This window comes from Phyllostomus discolor, chromosome 3 (genome assembly GCF_004126475.2).
Source record: "Phyllostomus discolor isolate MPI-MPIP mPhyDis1 chromosome 3, mPhyDis1.pri.v3, whole genome shotgun sequence".
Lineage (NCBI taxonomy): Eukaryota > Metazoa > Chordata > Mammalia > Chiroptera > Phyllostomidae > Phyllostomus > Phyllostomus discolor.
In genome coordinates, this window is record NC_040905.2 from 105,191,472 (window position 1) to 105,197,471 (window position 6,000).

A 6,000-nucleotide genomic window follows, 5' to 3' on the forward strand; every position below is an offset into this window, starting at 1 on the left:
TGAAGTGGGGCCATGAGCTCCGCTTTACGTGGATCCCAGCATTCAGCCACAGGTTGGGTGCCCAGGCTGAGCGGGGAGTGGGGGTGGGGGGTGCTGGAGGGAGCCTCAGAGTCAGGAAAGGGTAGTGTGAGCACCCTGGACTCATCCTCAAAGAGAGATTTGTGCAAGATCACCTAAGGGGACAGATCTGGAATTGGAACTTCAGCCTCAGTCTTCTATCCATTCATTCAGTTGGCCTTTATAAAACACCTGTGTTTGCCCAGTGTTGGGAGGACAACTGTGCACGAGGCAGCACCTGGTCTCAGATGGGAGCGTGGCACTGCATGAGAGCAGAGAGCGAGAGAGACAGATGAAACGAAGAGGGGCTTAAACGACGGGGTGGTAAACAGGGCCGAGGCTGATAGAGTGTAATGGAGGGGAGTCTAGTTGGATAGGCGAGGGGGAAGGTTTCTTAGGGAGGAATAAATTTTAAGCTGAAAATTAAGACATGAAACAGTTTTGTTCCCGTAAAAGTGTGCTCCATGCAGGGCGAACAGCAAGTGCAAAAGTCCTGGGGTGGGTTGGGGGGAGAATGGATTGGTGTGGCTGAAAGGTTAAGCAAAGGGAGAATTGCTGTTCCTTTGTTTGTTTACTTGTTTCAAGTTTGTGGCTCCCACTAAGAGAGAGGGGACTTCTGGTTCCTTTATTCCTGGGTGTCTGGTGGCCAGTGCTGTATCCAGTACATTTTTGGTACTCAAAAAAAAAAAAAATGTGTTCAGTGAATGAATGAATGAAGGAGCCTGTGTACCATAGTCTGGGGTTCAGAGGTGGAAGGCAGCAGGAGGAACCCACAGGTGTGAAACCCTGACCCAGCGAGGTTCTGTTCAGGGAGCCAGAGTCTGCCGCCGGAGACTGGACGCCAGGGACCCTGGGGTTTATGTGAAGCAGATCAGGAATCATCTTCCCATGGGTTTTTCAACTTCTTATCAGGGCATGTTCTTGGGTTAGTCTGTGAGGCTCTTACCTCAGACTCCAGGGTGCCAGCAATGCAGTCATGAAGGTGCATTGTAATCCGACACAGTATTTTACAAAGTCAAAATCATTAAAAAAAAAACAAACAACCATGCCTCCTACAGAACTGCCTCCCCCGCGAAGCAAGCCTGCCTCCCAGGGTGGGTGGCAGTGAGGAGGCTCAGGGCTGGGTCTCCCTGGTGGGGTGTGTCCCCAGGACCAGCTCTTGTACAAGGAGAGCTTGGGCCACCTGCACTCGCAGCTGGAGGCGAGCTTCCGGAAGCACTGGGACCAGAGCAGCAGTAAGAGGTCTGTCTGCATCAGCCAGACCTTCCAGAACGTGTGGGGCCCAGTCCTGAGCCATTACTTCCTGGGGGTGAGCCGGGCCCCACAGACTCACAGAGTTTAGCTTGCAGATGTCTGCCAGTATGCAGGCAGCTAAAACTCAGGCGTAGTGACCCTACCTTCCACATCTCCGGCCCCCAAGTCCCTGAGGAGTTAAATGTGTGCTGGAGTGCCAAGGACTACGGGGCGATTTTCAAGGGGGCTCACCTTCAGGGACATTTGCTGTGTTGTCTGCACGGGGGCTGGGGAAATGCAGGGTGGGAGGGCTAGCGTTTCTCGTGAGTCAGGAATGACTGCATGCGGAAGCCCTGAGCAGGTGATGTACTCTTGTAAGACACACACTTAACTCCGTGTGTTTATTTTTTAAATGTTTTTTTAAAAGTTTAAATTGTGGCAAAATATATATGACAGAAGTTGACCACATCTGCCATTATTAGGTGTGCGGTTCAGTGACATTAAGTGCGTTTGTTTCTTGAACAGCCGTGGCCACCGTCCACCTGCGGAACATTTTCACCTCGTAAAACGGAAGCTCCTCGTTAAACAGTAATCCCACCTCCCCTCCGCCCCCAGCCCCGGGAACCACCGTCCTGCTTTCTGTCTCTGTGTGTTTGACTCCTCCAGGTGCCCCCTGTAAGGTGAAATCTGTGGGGAGAAGTGCTGTATTTTCCTTGGCAGAGTGTCCCCAAGGCTCACCCATGTTGTAGCAGGGGTCGGAATTCCCTCCCCCAAGGCCGAGTGATGTTCCATTGTGTGGATAGACCGTGTTTCGAGTTTCCTTTCATTCGACAGACACTGGGTTTCCACTTTTGGCTCTTGTGAATAATGCTTCTGTGAACACGGACGTACAAGTGTCTGTTTGAGTCCCTGCTTTCAGCCTTTGGGAGCACGTGAGTCATGGTGGAGCTGCTGGGTCGCACAGCAGTTGTATTTCTAGCTGCCGAGGGGCCGCCAGGCTGTGGTCCACAGTGGCCGCATCGTTTTACTGTCCCACCATCGGGGCCCAGAGTTCCAGTTTCTCACATCCTTGCCGGCACATGCTATTTTCCGGGCGTTTTTGTTTTTTAATGGAAGCCATCCTAATAGGCACGAAGGGGCCATTTGTATATCTTCTTTCGAGAAATGTCTGTTTAAGTTCTTTGCCCATTTTGAGTCAGTTTGCTGGGTTTTTTGTTGTTTGTTGAATTGTAGGAGTTCTTCATACATTTTGGATGTTACCACTTTGTCAGACAGGTGATTTGCAAGTATTTTCTCCCAGTTTTGTGGGTTGCCTTTTCACTCCAAGAATAGCAGTCTTTGGTGCACAGAAGTCTATTGATTTTGATGTGGTCCAATTGTTGCCTGTTCGCAGGCATCATATTCAAGGAGTAATTGCCAAATCTAGTGCCATGAAGCTTTTCAACCCATGTTTTCTTCTAAGAGTTTTATGAAAGTTTTAGCTCTTATGTTCAGGTCTTTGGTCCATTTTTAGTTCAATGTTGTATGTGGCGTACGATACAGATCCAGCTTCATTCACTTGTGTGTACTAGCACCGTTTGTTAAAAAGACTGCTTTTCCCCCATCAAGTAGGCTTGGCACCTCTGTTGAAAATCATTTGACCACAAATGTGGGAGTTTATTTCTGGGTTTTCTATTCTATTCCACAGGTTTACTTGTCTGCCACTACCAAACTGTTTTGTTCACTGGAGCTTTGGGAGCCCTCCAACTCTGTTACTCTTTTTCAGGATTGTTCTAACTATTGGGGGCCCCTTGAGGTTCCCTGTGAGTTTTGGGATTTTGGTAGGGCTTACATTGAAGCTGTAGATTGCTTTGGGTCGTGCTGACATCTTAGCGATATTAGGTCTCCTCATCCATGAGCACAGAATGTTTCTGTTTATTGTGTCTTTCATTTCTTCTAGCAATGTTCTGTACATTTCAGTGTGCAGGTCTTTTGCCTCCTTGGTTAACTTCATTCCTAAGCATTAAATTGATTTAAAATGATACCCGCACTAATGGGATAAATTCTCCTTGTGAAAAAAACATAACATTTAAAATAAGGCAGAAGTTCCCTTTTGGTGTCACCACCCCCGATCCTGGTCCCACCCTCAGCGGCCTGGAGGGAAGCACAGTTAGGCTTTGGAGCCCTGGAGAGGAAACCTTCTTCTGTCCCTCTGCTCTGTTGTGCATCCCAAGCACTCAGCTTTGCTTGGCGAGTCTTGCTTGCATCCTTCAGCAATGGATCTTGGAGAACTTTTCTTGTTTTATGAAGATTGACTTTATCCTTTCAAATGCTTGTACTGTTTCATACGTGGCTATACTGCATTTTATTTGGCCACTTCACTCAGTGGTTTCTAATAGCTCCTGCTGGAACATCCTTGGTTTGCCTTCCTGGGCACAGGCATCACAGGGTCTCTGGGGCTGATGCCTCCGTGAGAAATTTCTGTGTTATGGGACTGGTGCATTTGTATTTGCTGGCTGTTTGCCAATGTGCCCATCCACATATAATACACCGATGACCCAGCTCCCAGCCGTGTCCAAGAGGAGCTGTTTCCATACTCTCAGCAATACTTGAATTTCATCATTTGAAAAATATTGCTGAGATGGGTGGAAATGGCACCTTGTTGTTGAATTTGCACTTCTATGGTTATTTAATAAGGCTGAGCAACATCTTTCTCTGTATTTATTTTACCACTGCATTACCTTTTCTGTAAACTGCTTTTTCATATTTCTTGACCTTTGAAGAAATTAGAATACTCTTTTATTGATTCACAGGAGTTCTTAATATAATTGCAGTATACGCATCATATTGCTATTCTAAATTGTGAAATATTCTTATTTCTAGCTCCAAGGATTTTTGCGAAGCGATTAGAGACTGTGGCAGCATTTCTACAAGGCTTCTGAAGTGTGGAAGGCACCTGCTGGTTCCAGGGGAAGAAACCAGCACTCACAGATTATCTGTATCTGTAAGAAGTTGGCAGTGAGTAGAAGAGGGAGGGGCAGAGTGAGCAGTGATGAGCCACTGACTATTGCCAGACCCTGTGCAGATGCTTTGTTTGCATTATCTCATTTAATCCCTGGGAGGGAAGCATTATCCGTCCCCACAGCACAGAAGATAAATTGCATAAATGGACTTGTCCAAGGTCTCACAGCTACTATGTGGCAGAATTGGGATTGGCACTCCAGCCCTGCCTCATTGCAAACCTCAGGCTCTTAACCCTTCGGCTGGACTGGGTTGTGCAAGAATTGGTTTTCTGTAGAATCATTTAATAAAAGATCAGTCAAAGGGAGGAAACACTTCCCAGTTCCTTCTACAATGTCAGTATTATCCTGATGCACAAATCAGACAGACATCATGAGAAAAGAAAAACTAAATACCACAGTATCTTAAGAATATAGGGGCAGAATCCTCAAGAGAATACTACCAAACCAAACTCAGCAATATATAAAAAGGGTTACACAACATGACCAAATGAGGCTTCCTCAGCAATGCAAGGTTGGTTTAACATTTGAAAATAAACCAAGGTATAATGTACTACATTCATAGAATTCAGGATAAAACCCACATAACATCTCAGTATAAGCAGAAAAAGCATTTGGCAAAGTCTCATACCCTTCCGCAGTAAAAATAACCCACCAGACTAGCAACAGAGGGGCACTTCCTCACCCTGACCAAGGCCGTCTTTGAAAACCCACAAGTGATGTCATAGGTACTGGTGAGAGGCTGAGTGCTTCCCCCCGGCATCAGGAACAAGATAGGATATCTGCTCTCTCCACCTCTGTTCAACATCGTACTGGGGGTCTAGCTAGGCAATTCAACAAGAAAAAGAAGTAAGAGGCATCCAGATTGGAAAGGTAGAAGTAAAATCATCTTTCTTTACAGATGACAGGATCTTGTAAATAGAAGACCCTAATGAATACACAAACAAAATCTATTAGAGCTAATAAACAAGTTCTTCAAAGTTGTAGGATGCAAGATTAATATACAAAAACAAGCTGTATTTTTTACACTAGCAATGATAAACGTAAAAATGGAATTAAGAAAATAGTTTCATTTACAAGAGCACCAAAAAGAATAAATTCAGCAAAGGAATGTAAAACTAATACTCTAAAAACGATGCGACATTGTTGACAGAAATTAAAACCTAAATAAACAGGAAGACATCCCGTGTTCTTGGACTGGGACCTGGAATGTCACGATGGCAGTACTTCCCAAACTGACCTATGGATCCACAGCCCCTCTCCAGCCCCTCTCTCAGAAGCTGAGCTGTCTTTCTTTCTGGAATTGACATGCTGACCCTAAAATCCATATGGACCTGGAAGGGACCCAGAACAGACAAAATGGTCTTGAAAAAGAACAAAATTGGAGGACTCACTTTTCCCGATTTCAAAACTTACTACGAAGCAACAGCATTTAAGACAACATGGTAGCGTAGTGGCCTAGGGTGGATGTTCACACCAATGGAGTGGAATTAGGGGTCCGCCAGCAAGGGGCCTGCAGCCGTGAAGAGGGGAAAGAATAGTCTTTTCAACAAAAGGTGCTAGGGCAACTGGAGTCCTTATGCAGAAGAATGGATCCTGCATGCCGTTTATAAAACTTACTCAAAATAGACCTAAAATTAACAATAAAACTCTCAAGAAAACAAGAATAAATTACAATGGCCATGGATTAGGCAAGGGTTTCTGAGAAAGG